Source organism: Arachis ipaensis, chromosome B03 (genome assembly GCF_000816755.2).
Source record: "Arachis ipaensis cultivar K30076 chromosome B03, Araip1.1, whole genome shotgun sequence".
Lineage (NCBI taxonomy): Eukaryota > Viridiplantae > Streptophyta > Magnoliopsida > Fabales > Fabaceae > Arachis > Arachis ipaensis.
Window position 1 is genome coordinate 39447095 of NC_029787.2, and position 14432 is coordinate 39461526.

General features: G+C 35.5%; 2 pseudogenes; both read left to right on the forward strand.

The window, feature by feature from the left end:
- On the forward strand, positions 3958 to 5551 carry LOC107633016 (annotated as a pseudogene).
- Positions 5636 to 6090, forward strand: LOC107633017 (annotated as a pseudogene).

Sequence of the window (14432 nt, forward strand, 5' to 3'; positions counted from 1 at the left end):
AATTCACTGAATAATCAATCAATTGGGATTAATTTTTTAATATTTATTCTTTGCTTCATTTGCCTATGGCTTAAAGTTTTTTCAGTTGTAACTTTGTAACTTTTTCAAATTTGTTTTGAATAGGAGTAAGCTTAGCTACAAAAGAAAATTATTGAACTATTTCACCAACAAGATAAAATGTATAATAAAATTAGGTAAAGCTTCTCCTTTTTCATCTTTGCACAATCCCTCTTCCCTTGATTTTAGTGTGTGTGTTTGGTTTACAATTGTCACTAGTATTTACTACCAGGTATTATCCTTACTGTCATGAGCAAAACTCTCTATTATACTAGATTCTATAGAGCATGGATCATGACGTAGTATATAGTAATAGATTACTAACATTTATCTTATGTTTTGTACTGTATTAATCGTATGGCATATATTCTCAAAGGTAGTAGCATACAATTTCATTTGCTAGTAAAATTTTCTCTTCTAGTATTGAAACCATTGACTTCATGTAAGTGTATGAATAAGTGAAAAATTGGTCATCAATTAGTAAAGATATCTGTTGGAGATTCCGAACTCGTTGGAGCCAACCATTGACTTCATGTCTTCTACGCCGGGGATCTCATCGTTCTCAATTCTTATCCACATTTATGCAAATGTTTTCAAGATGTTCCATATTTAAAGATGTTTTATTTAGAAAATTAGAAATGGTGAATTAAGGGGTTTTTTCTTGACATGGTTTCATGCACCAAGATGATTTTTTATGTTGTGCTCATCTATTTGACAAACACACTGTTGTCATTATTTTTATGCTGTTATCAATTACTTAAACACGTGTCATTGTTTGTATCTAGATGCAGTAATTTAACATTGATTTTCACATGCAGGACACTATCAAGTTATTTAGATTGGAAATAATGCTTGACATCATCCTATGTCACAAAAATTCAGTAATTGGAGATGCTTTGAATGCCCTTGACAGCCGTGATCGAGCTCCTATGCGTCGCAACCAACCAAGGAACAAACATAAAGTGGTTAGGACACCGTTCATAACACCTAGCACAAAGAGCATGCTTCGGCGAGCTGTAGGAATGCAGAAGAAAAGGACGATCAAAAAAAGATAAACATGGGAAGAAAAAGTCTGCTTACATTCTTGTTTACTTAGGACAGGGATATCCTCATATTCTAAGATATATTTTGTTGGGACTATATATTTTCCTTGTTTTACACAAAGAGAGAGTTTGTTTTGGATTCTTACGCTGTTAGCGGGTAGTTGTTCTTTGAACCTTGTTGAACGCTCAACGCTGTTGGTTATTTCAACGGAAATACATGCACTGTAGATGTGAATCATGTCTTTTGTACATTGGTTTGGAATAATTTTGTGCACAGGCTCAACACCTGCTACACTTTGAAATTTTTTGTTTCCAGTAGTTAATCATGTTGAAGTTTGAATGTCTTATCTTTGGATGTCTCCACTTATGTTAGCTATGTATTGTTAGTCACATATTGTTCACATGTGCCTGAAAACAGAACTGTTTGCTTATGGAAGTGTCTTGATATGGATGTGTCTTTAGTTGGAGGTGTCTATCTTAGTCGTGTATTGTTCGCAGGTGTGTCTTTTCACGGATGTGTCTTCTGATGGACGTGTGTTTTGCCAAGGTGTCTCTCAAGTTTTGTTTAACCATGGATGTGTCTTCTGTTGGAGGTGTCTACCATAGTCGTGTATTGTTCGCAAGTGTGTCTTTTCACAGATGTATCTTTTGATGGAGGTGTCTTTTGCCAAAGTGTCTTTCAAGTTTTGTTTAACCATGGATATGTCTTCCATGTCTTCTTCGGAGGTGTCTAGGTATAGATGGATGTGTCTTCTACTGGAGGTGTCTTATATGAATGTGTCTTTTTTGTGTTTTCATGTAATACGGATGTGTATTCTAAGGGTCGTGCCTAATTTTGTCATTTCTTCGTTGGAGTTGTCTAGGTATGGATGTGTCTTATGCTTTTCGGTAGTTTTTTTAGTTATCATAGAAGGAAGGTTTCAATGAAGACTTGATTGATTCATTATGAGGCCTAACTCACACCTTTTTAGGTTAGTAACCGTAATATTGAGAAATGCAGCCTAATTTAAATAAATTTACTCGCCTTTGTCCTCCACGTTATTAGGACTTAACATTCATGATTATGGTGAAGCTAATTCATACTTAAAAAAACTTGTAACAATATGATCATATTAGTGGATAAAAAAACTCAATAAGTAATTATATATCCTCAGCTTAACAATGTCTATTAAATAAAAAAAGTGAATACTTTGTCAAAGATAAGTGAAAAAAATAAATAATCAAGAAAAGAAAATGTCCATACAAATCTATAATCAAAAGTCATCTAAGTATGTCGAAATGAGTTTAACAAAGACAAGAACTCGCTAATTTTGTCACTAGAATAAAACACATTTCACTCCTCATGATTCACTGCCATTGCATCATCCTCTAATTGAATAACATCTACAGATTCTTTCTCCTAAAATCAATAACTAAGGACATATCACCAAAAAAGATAATCATCCACCATTCGATACTCGAAAAAACTCTTCCAACAACCACTTATCCATTTATACTACCAACTAATAAACAACCAAAACTAAATTGATATAAAACAACACCATCCATTTTCATATCTATAAAACAAACATTAATCAAAGTTGCAAACATCAATTAAACATGGTGAATGGCAGAATAATAAACCACATGAAATGTAGAAAATGTAGAATCATTCTAGCATAATTGAAAGAAAGAATATCCACACCAATTCTAATTAACCAAACAAAATTACAATCCTTCCAACAAAGCTTATCACTGTTAATAACTCAATAATAAAATAAAAAACAAGTACAAATAAACATAACCAAATTCACTCAGAGACGGGACATTAATGTTGGTGGAATCAAAATGATCACTCACATCATATGCAGTATTATACGATGCTTCTTCACAAATTGATTGATCCATCGACGTAATATAGTCCTCTGACCTTCAACGGAGACACATACACCTTACTGAAGATGGTTGAGGAGAAGAGGATTGCGTGACACCTTCAAACACTCACGTCGTAGTTTTCTTCCATGGGATTGGTGGTTGGTCCACTCGCCTTCAACGGAGACACATATACCTTACCAGAGATGGTTGAGGAGAAGAGGGTTGCGTGATACCTTCAATTACTCAGGTCGCAGTTCTCTTCCATGGGCCTAGTGGTGCGACAAAGTGGGATCCGGGTGAAGGCACATTCACTGTCGAAGGGTAATGGCGGTGTCCCGATGACTTGAAAAGTTCCACGAAGGAGAAGTGGGATCCGGGTGAAGGCGCAGTCACCGTCGAACGGCCATGGCAGCGTCCCGGTGAATTTAAAAGCTTAACGAAGGAGAAGTGGGATCCGGGTGAAGGCGCAGTCACCGTCCAACGACAATGGCGGCGTCTTGGTGAATTGAAAAGCTTCACTAAGGAGAAGTGGGATTCGATTGAAGGCGCAGTCACCGTCGAACGGCAATAGTGGCATTCCGGTGAATTGAAAAGCTTCACGAAGGAGACGCTTCTGGCGAGAAGCGAATTGAAAAGCTTCACTAAGGAGAAATGGGATACGGGTGAAGGCGCCATCACAGTCGAATGGCAATTGCAGCATCTCGGTGAATTGAAAAGCTTCACGAAGGAGACTCTTCCGGCGAGAAGAAAGAGGATTAGGGTTGCGTGACGGGTTGCACCGCAGTGTTCGTAATTGGTGTGATGCCTCATGCTACGTTACCACTCCTTGATCTTTCAAAATGCATTATAATGGACCCCACTAAATTTCTAATTGATATAACAAATTATATTTAATTATTTTTAATTATTTTTGGTAACAGTTGGCAGATTCAGATCTTGGCACCCTATACTTTTCCTTTAAGAAAACGCCCCTATCTCAACTCTTTGAAATTCTCAAAACCAAATGCGTCTAAAAACCTTATTTCTCTTGTCCGGCAACTGTGGCGAGAGCTTCAGCGGTAACGCAGCCGCTTGTTGTCACACGCAGCAGTGCTGCCATCACCTCCACTCTTCCGGTCAGCCTCAAACAGCAACGGCGACGGCTCTTGACGGCTCCGGTGGCTGCAACGGTGGTGAAGAAAACCACCATAACTTCCTCTCTTCTCCATCGTGTCCTCTCTTTATCTCGTCTGACTCTTCTCGCGGTAGCTCGATGGCGATGCTCCTCACGATTTCGACTATGGAAGGATCAGCGGCTCCTTCTGGCGATTTCTCCCAAACAAAAGTTTCGTCAATGTGAAGAGCAAGAAGATACAAATACTTTTATCGGATTAGATTTTTTATTGGAGTTACGGATCTCAAAAAGTCGAACGCCGAAAGTTTACGGTGCCATAGAATTCTCTTTCTTTTTCTCTCATGGTTTCTTTCTTCCTTTTTCGAGTAAATACCCATAGTAGTCCCTGAGATTCACGCAAATACCCATAGTAATCCCTAAGATCCCGATTTCTCCATTGTAGTCCTTCAGATAGAGCTCCGAGCACTCAAAGTGGTCCCTATGTACATTTCTGGTGATGAGTCATCACCGGAGTGCTGACGTGGACTCAGTTTGCCACGCTGGAGGGCTCCCAAAGGCTAGCTGAGCTGGCGAGTTTTCAATTTGTACCCAAATTAGTCCCTCCTATTATATTTAACCCTAAATCCCCAAATTCTCAAACACTTCATCTCTTCCTCTTGTTCATCTCTTCTTCTTCTTCTTTCAAGCATATATCAGACACTATAGGTGTTGGTGTTGGTGTTGTGTTGACAATGGTGGTGGAGGAGGAGTGGTTTGGGTTGGGAGAGGGGTCAACAACCCACAACCCTCTGGATCTTCTTCAGAATCAAAGCTGGATGGAGCTTACACAGCGCTACAGGCATGAAAATCTGCAATCACTGATGACCCAAAGAAAATTCTAGGAACATGGGTTGGTCCAAATGTGTGTAAGTACAAAGGAATTTTTTGTGATTTTACTTAAGATGAAATGGGTGCATCTGCATCAGCATTCCCTGTAGTTGCAGGCATAGATCTCAACCATGCAAATCTCCAAGGAATCCTTGTCAAAGAGCTATCTTTACTCACTGACATATCCCTTTTCCACCTTAACAGTAACAGTTACTTCTCTGGGACAATCCCTGAAGAACTCTTCTACAAGAATTTTGATGCACTATTTCTCAACAACAATCAATTTGAAAGTGAAATTCCTCAGAATCTTAGAAATTTCCCAGCATCAGTGATAAATTTAGCCAATAACAAGTTGAGTGGAAACATCCCAGCAAGTTTTGGATTCATGGGTTCTAAATTGAAGGAGATTCTGTTCCTGAATAACCAGCTAACTGGTTGCATCTCTGAAGAAGTGGGGCTATTCACTGAGATTCAAGTTCTGGATGTTAGCTACAATACTCTCATGGGTCATGTACCAGACACATTGTCTTGTCTGCAAGACATTCAAGTCCTTAACTTACCAATTCAGTAATTTGATTAACCTTTTGTCCCCATTTAGAACTCAACTTAGCAAAAAAGTGCTCTTTTTGTTGTTGACGATTTGTATGTGATTCTTCTCTGTTATTTGTGATTAAATATTATTAGTTTTTGTGCCATCTTTAGGGGTTCCCTTCTGATGGATGATGGGGAGCTTGATTTCTCGAACCAGGAAGTGTTCTCAAGTCCAAACATGGCTGAACTTCCAAGCAGTGGATCAATGGATTGCTTCTTTGAAGAACTCCTCAAGGACAGCCATGCTTGCACGCATACCCACATCTGTAACCCCCTGGTCCTGATCATTCCCATACTCATACCTGCTACCATGTTCATACCAAGATTGTGCCTGCGCCGTTTGAGGAGCAAGTTGGAACTGACGACACTGCTGAGTCTGCTGAAAAGAAGTCAAAGAAGCGCCCATTGGGTAATCGGGAAGCCGTACGCAAGTACCGCGAGAAGAAGAAGGCTCGGGCTGCTTCTTTGGAGGATGAGGTTGTCAAATTGAGAGCTTTGAACCAGCACTTGAAAGAAGAAGAAGAAGAGATGAACAAGAGGAAGAGATGAAGTGTCTCAAAATTTGGGGATTTAGGGTTAAATATAATAGGAGGGACTAATCTGGGTACAAATTGAAAACTCGCTAGCTCAATTAGTCGTTGGGAGCCCTCCAGCGTGGCAAACCGAGTCCACGTCAGCACTCCGGTGACGACTCATCACCAGAAATGTACCTAGGGACCATTTTGAGTGCTCGGAGCTCTATCTGGAGGACTACAATAAGAAAATCGGGATCTTAGGGATTACTATGGGTATTTGCGTGAATCTCAGGGACTACTATGGGTATTTACTCTCCTTTTTCACAAGGAATGTTTCGGTCTTGCATGAAGGGAAGAGAATGATTAATGATGATTAAGGTGATTAAGTGACATGTAGGTGGGTTAGGTGTCACTTAATAAGGCTGCTGAGTTAGCGATTCAAATTATAATCATCTTAAATGGATAACTATGAAAACTGGATATATTAAAACACAAGTAATAATATATACGAGTTACTAAGATAAAAGACATTAGCAACATAATGATAAAAATATACGGTAAAGTATTAACAAAGCCAAGTTCATCGAAGAATGCCGATATTTACTCATATCGGTGGTGGATATCTAGCTTGATAATAATATTATTAACTAAATTTTATTTTCAAATTAAAAATATCAATTACTTAAATTAAAATATATAATTTTTATTATTTATAAATTATTAAAATTATATTTTTAATTATGTAAAATATTTTATTATAATAAAAATATATATAAGAATTTCAATTTAATTGAACTCAAATAATTATAAAATTAATTTAATTACTTTTAATAAAATAATTTTTAAAAATAAAAAATTCTAATTAATAAAATAAATAATATGGATCGTTACAGTGAAGATAACTATTAATGGAAATTAAATTTGGGTGGAAATTAAATTTAGGCATTAATGTATGGAAACTAAATTTGTTTAACGTATAAAGACCTTTTATCATTTAGGCATTAATGGAAATTAAATCTGAATACCAAAACTCCATGGAAGTTTCCATTATATGTTGTACTAGATTAGATAAGTGTCTTTAGTTTTATTTATTTTATACATTCTATTTTTTTTGAATCAAATTTATAAGATTAAAGTATTTATCTTTATGAATAATTCTCATACATAAAAGAAATTCTTTCTTAGAAAATTTGAAAATTTGGTCTTAAAAATTATTTTTTTTTTTTACAAATTCGTATGTGTAGGTGTTGCAGTAAAAAAATTTATCGAAAAATATTACTAATTATAATTTCACAGGTGTTATTTGGTATTGGAAGAAGATTGGATCATCTAAAAATTGAGATTTTTAGAGAATTTGTTTTAATCAAATGGGTAAATACTAAAAAAGAATTGTGTAAATTAGGAGTACTTCATTATTAGAGTGGAATATGATAAAAGAATAAGGAAATATAAAATTTGAAGAAAAAAATTAATTTGACTTTCTTATATTATTTAAAGGTATTGTATTTAATAAAATGTCATCAATTAATATTTTAACTGTTTAACTCTATTGATTATTATTATTATTACTATTTGAAATTTGAAACAACTGATCATAACAAAATTTAAATAAAAAATTGGTATGACCAAAGAAAATACATTTTGAAGATGATAGGGTAATAATTTTTAAATTTGAAACACAATCTGAGCGTCTTACTACCATTAGACAAAGATAAAAATTAAAAACATGAAGTAATAAATAAAGAATTGCAAATTTATAAAAGTTACTAAAATTTTTATTTTGATTTGCTTTTGTTGGTCAGATTATTATAAACGGAGTGAATATTTATAATGATTTAATTTTTATAATCCTAGCTAGTTTCCTTAATTAATTGCAGCGTATAACCCGATGTAGAAAATGAGATACAGTGTTTCTATGTAATATTATGTATACGGTTTTATTAGGGTTCACGAACAATGAAACATTACTCATAGAAAGATAAAGTTGCACCTGACGCAACACAGCTTAGTAACACCATAATTACTTTAAACATTATCTCATGCCATCATGCAAAAGAATAACTAAAAATTACGATAATTCTAAGACTTATACAATAATATATATAGAAAAAGATAATAATATTAGAAGTCCAATAAAACAATAAGCTCAAAAATAGAGTTATAAAAATGCAAAATGTTTAAACGAAGCTAAAAACAGGCACAAGATATATGTAGATATATGAGTATAATAGTCATAAAGTACTAGCCTTAACTTACGGAGTTTAAACCAACTAGTTACATACAGACATAATAGAGTTTTGAGTTAAAACAACTTATACAACTTATATCTCATAGTCAAGCCTCTAAGGTAACAAAGTAATAAAAGTACAAAAGATAGAGAGAACTATAACAAAATATCCAAAATGACTCCAAAAATGATAAAGATCCTCCGCTCTGTCACTATCAGATAACTCACCGAGGTGGGTTACGACCTGCATCTGAAAAACAACAACAGAATATGGTATGAGAATCGGAAGTTCTCAATATGGTAACAGTGCCCAATAATGTAAGATATAAGGCTCCGGGACGCTAGAGGCAATCATAAAACTTCACATCAAACGTAAGATTCAAACTTAAAGCATAAATAAATCTATAACCATAACTTTAAAACCATAACTAAATAAGGGTAATCTAACTTAGGGAATTCTAAACTATCATTTCACTGCTGTCCCATAGACTTCACCAGCCTAACCACCATGCGATCCCATCGCCACTGCCTACCGAGCCTCCTCAATCCCAGTAGAAAGCACAAATAATTGCATACAAGTGATACACAAGAAATAATCAAGTATAGCAAGTAAATCAAAAAGCAAGGCATGTTATACAATTAGGCATAGTATGCAAGTAGACAAAGCAATCAACCACATAGACAATGCACATGATGAATGCCTGTCCTATTAGCTGTGATATCACATTGTCAGTTCAACTGCCAACCCGACACATCCCCATGGGAATGTTGCCTTTCGGTCACGAATAAAATGGGTACCCCCAAGGATATCGTGCTCGGCGCACGGTGATGATCGGATTTTTGTGTGGTCTAGAATTCACAAATGAATCTTCGTTGTAAGTATAGTTTCTAAACCAACAAATAATCCTTTCATACAAAAATTTGTTTGTCACTAAAACAAACTCCTAAATTTATAAACTGAAGTATTAGAACCTCGGGTCGTTCTCCCTAGGAATTGCAATAAAGTGTCTTGTTATTGGTTATGAGATATTTTGGGATTTTTGGGATAAGAGACATGAAATGTAAATGGCAATAAAAATAAACTAACAACTAAAAAGGTCTTGGCAAAGGTTTGGTGGTCAAGGATCTCTATCCCTATCACTAACCACAACATGAGAATTGGCAAGGATCAACCCCATTAAGTCATCCTCTAACTAATAAAGGAAAGTCAAATGAGCTATGTCAATCCAAGTCCATAAGTCCTAGTTCTACACGAAATCAATTAGTGAGATCTAGCGTTAATGGCTCCCAATCGTCAATCACTTGGACATTAGTGACTCAAGAGTTCCTAAGTTACCTTCTCAAGCCAAGAGCATAAAATTCTACTCTAAAATATAACCAAGCATTTTATCAAACACTTGGAAGGCATAAAAGGAAAACATAGTAAAATTGCAAGGAAAGTAAATCTACTCTACTCAATTGCAAGGAATTAAACAACAACAAATCAAATCAACAATAAAAGAACATGAAAACATAAATTGTATTAAAGAGAAATAGAAGAACAAAAGTGCATCAACAACAAAGTAAAGGATTACAAGAATTAAATGCAAAATTAGAGAGAGGAAGAGTAGAGGAACAAGAAATTGTAAAGGAGAAGTAAATCAAAGCATGAATTAAATCTAGATCTAAGAACTAAACCTAATCCTAATTCTAATCCTAGAGAGAAGTGAGAGCTTCTCTCTCTAAAACTAACTAAAACTAATTCTAAAACTTAAACTATGACTAAAGATCAAAAGTATGTTAATTCCCCTCCAATCATTGGCTTAAATAGCATCAAAAATGAGTTGGATTGGGCCCACAAGGCTTCTAAAATCGCTGGCCACGAGTTGCTTTAAGTGAGTCATGTGCACCCATCGACGCGTACGCGTACCGTACGCGTGTGCGCCCCTATGCACGGTGCAACTATAATAAATCTTATATCATTTTGAAGCCCCGGATGTTAAATTTCCAACGCAACTAGAACCGCATCATTTGGACCTCTGTAGCTTAAGTTATGGTCGATTAAGTGCGAAGAGGTTCGCTTGACAGCTTTTGCGATTCCTTCATTTTTTCATGAGTTCTCCATTTTTACATGCTTTTCCTTCATTCCCTTGATCAAATCTTTGCCTCCTAAATCTGAAATCACTTAACAAAAATATCAAGGCATCTAATGGAATCAAGGTGAATTAAATTTAGCTATTTTAAGTCTTAAAAGCATGTTTTCACTCTTAAGCACAATTAAAGGAGAATTTATAAAACCATGCTATTTCATTGGATAAATGTGGGTAGAAGATCATAAAATCCTCTAAATTCAACACAAGATAAACCCTACAAAGGGGGTTTATCACACGGTCCAGGGATATAGGGCCCGCACACACTCTTGAGATTCCGAAAGGATGCGAGCGGGATACTCAGCCACAGACCTCACATCTCAATGTAAGCAGGACTAACCACCGCCTTTACGCCGCCGCTGCGACCTCGACAGGCGAGATTAATCTATCATTCTTGCCAGGCACATAACGTCTCAACAATATCAGTATAAAACATTATAAATTCTATCAGTGATCACTTTCAGTATTCAATATTTCATTATTGAGGTAATACTCAAAATGGTCCCTGAAATTCTCAATTCACTTCAGATTAGTCCCCCACTTTTTAAAATGACCAAATAAATCCCTCACTTTCAAAATCGTGAATCCCATTAGTCCAAAAATTACCAGAAATTTTAACGGTGCTGATGTGTACAGTTAAGTGCCAAGTTGGCAGTTTGATGCATGCTAATGTGGACATATAATGATTTTAACTCAAACTGGTCCCCAAAATTTAGTTAAAATACCCAAATTGATCCATTCCTACTTATGAAACTCTAACCTCTAAATCTTTATCTTTATCATATTCTTCCCTCTCTACTCCTCTTCGCTATTGCTACACCTAATCATAACAAAATGGTTCCACTCCCATTTTTGTTCTTCACTTTGTTTGTTCCCTCTGCAAGTTCAAACATGAAAATTGGTTAGATTGAGATGATCGACATAATCTTAAATGATGATATTCACATTAAATGTACACCATATAGCTAACAAATGTCTCCTTTATTTGTTAAACATTGATCTAACTTACATCTTAAATTATGCTACCACACTCCTCACAATAGAATTGACTGCTGACAAATACTATCTTTCAAGTTCCATTTAACAATTTGCATGAAAAAGTTTAAGATAAAATTAAAAAAAAATGGTTAGCATTCCTCCAACTACAGGATTTGCCTAAATGCACAACATATTTATCCTCCCAAACTCAAGCTTTATACTTCAGTTGAAGGACATTTCTTTCCACCAAAATTTCTTTCCTTTTTCTCTCCTACAACTCTACCAGTGACCAATTATAATATTAACCACATCAAAGAAGTCCAAACATCAACCAATACTAAAGTGAGCATGCCTCTTTGCATCACCTTTTCAAACTATTTATGTCTATTAAGTGTCGCATGATTGGGTCAATAGATGGCTCCAACAAATAGAACTTAGAAAAGACCCCCTTACTCAAGCTCTAAGTATTTACCAAAACAGAGATACTACACTAGGAGCTAACCAGTGTTGGTGCAAATTGCTTGTAAGAAAGCTCAGTTCACACAAAGAACCATGATTTAATCAAACAAATTAGTTTGTAGAAGCTTGCAAAATCAAAGACCTTCTCCATATGTGATATGGAATTGGTATCTAAATAAAAAACATTGAATTGTAACAAAGGTAAAGACATTCTAATTCCCCATTAAATCCACTACTCTTAGTAATACACAAACATCAGAATCACCCAACTAACACTAACACAGTTGGTGCACGAATTGTAAATCACACTTTTCACAACTCGTACCACTAACCAACAAGTGCACTGGGTCATCCAAGTAATACCTTATGTGAGTAAGGGTCGATCTCTGATGAGCGGATAATTTATACACTTTTTGGCATTATTTTTACATAGTTTTTAGTATGATTTGATTAGTTTTTAGTGTATTTTTATTAGTTTTTAAATAAAAATCACATTTCTAGACTTTACTATGAGTTTGTATATTTTTCTGTGATTTCAGGTATTTTCTGGTTGAAATTGAGGGACCTGAGCAAAAATCTGATTCAGAGGCTGAAAAAGGACTGCAGATGTTGTTGGATTCTGACCTCTCTACACTCAAAGTGGATTTTCTGGAGCTACAGGAATCCAAATGGCGCGCTCTCAATTGCGTTGGAAAGTAGACATCCAGGGCTTTCCAACAATATATAATAGTCCATACTTTGCTCTAGGATAGATGACGAAAACTGGCGTTCAACGCCAGTTCCATGTTGCATTCTGGCGTTAAACGCCAGAAACAGGTTACAAGTTGGAGTTAAACGCCAGAAACAGGTTACAACCTGGCGTTTAACTCTAGAAACAGCCTAGGCACGTGTAAAGCTCAAGTCTCAGCCCCAGCACACACCAAGTGGGCCCCAGAAGTGGATTTCTGCACTATCTATCTCAGTTTACTCATTTTCTGTAAACCTAGGTTACTAGTTTAGTATTTAAACAACTTTTAGAGATTTATTTTCTACCTCATGACATTTTAGATCTGAACTTTGTACTCTTTGATGGCATGAGTCTCTAAACTCCATTGTTGGGGGTGAGAAGCTCTGCTGTGTCTCGATGAATTAATGCAACTATTTCTGTTTTCTATTCAAACACGTTTGTTTCTATCTAAGATGTTCATTCGCACTTTAATATGATGGATGTGATGATCCGTGACACTCATCACCATCTCAACCTATGAACGCGTGCCTGACAACCACCTCTGTTCTACATTCGATTGAATGAGTATCTCTTGGATTCCTTAATCAGAATCTTCGTGGTATAAGCTAGAATCTATTGGCAGCATTCTTGAGAATCCGGAAAGTCTAAACCTTCAAACTCACAAGGGTTGGGCGTAGTGACAGATGCAAAAGGACCAATGGATCCTATTCCAGCATGAGTGAGAATCGACATATGATTAGCTGTGCGGTGACAGCGCACCTGTACCATTTTCACTGAGAGGACGGATGGTAGCCATTGACAACGGTGATCCACCAACATACAGCTTGCCATAGGAGAAACCTTGCGTGCCTGAAGAAGAAGACAGGGAGAAAGCAGAGATTCAGAAGACAAAGCATCTCCAGAACTCCAACATATTCTCCATCACTGCATAACAAGTATTATTTATTTCATGCTCTTTTATTCTTCGAAATTCAAATTGATAATTATAATTGATTTCCTGACTAAGATTTACAAGATAACCATAGATTGCTTCAAACCAACAATCTCCGTGTGATCGACCCTTACTCACGTAAGGTATTACTTGGACGACCCAGTGCACTTGCTGGTTAGTGGTACGAGTTGCGAAAAGTGTGATTCACAATTTGTGCACCAAGTTTTTGGCGCCGTTGCCGAGGATTGTTCGAGTTTGGACAACTGACGGTTTATTTTGTTGCTTAGATTAGGAAAAATTTTTCTTTTTGGTTTAGAGTCTTCTATTATTGTTTTTGGTTGAAATTTTTTTTAAATCCTTATTTTCTCTTTTTAATTTTTTTTTTTCGAAAATTTTATAAACTGATAATTGAGTTTTTCTGTTTGAGTTTAGTTTCATATTTTAAGTTTGGTGTCAATTGCATGTTTTTTTTCTTTTAAATTTTCTAATTTGTGTTCATTGTTCTTTCTTAATTTTCAAGTTGTTCTTGTTTATTTTCCTTGTTTGATCTTTAGTTTTTCTTGTTTTGTGATTTTTCTTCTTTTTCTTTTGTATTTTCAAATTATTAGTATCTAAAAAAAATTTTATTTATTAAATACCTTATTAAAACACATTAAATTTATAGCTCAATTGGCTAGAGCGTTGTGCTTATGTTCTTGGTAATTGGCTATCTTTTTTTTAAAACCTTTTCAAAAATAATTTTTCTTTGAATAAATCTTGTGCCAAACTTTAAGTTTGGTGTTTTCTTGTTGACTTTTCTTTGTTTTTTGAAAATTTTAGTTTGGTTTTCTAAAAATTTTAAGTTTGGTGTTCTTTCTTCATGTTCTTGTGCTCTTGTGAGTCTTCAAAGTGTTCTTGAGTTTTCCTTGTGTCTTGATCTTAAAATTTTTAAGTTTGGTGT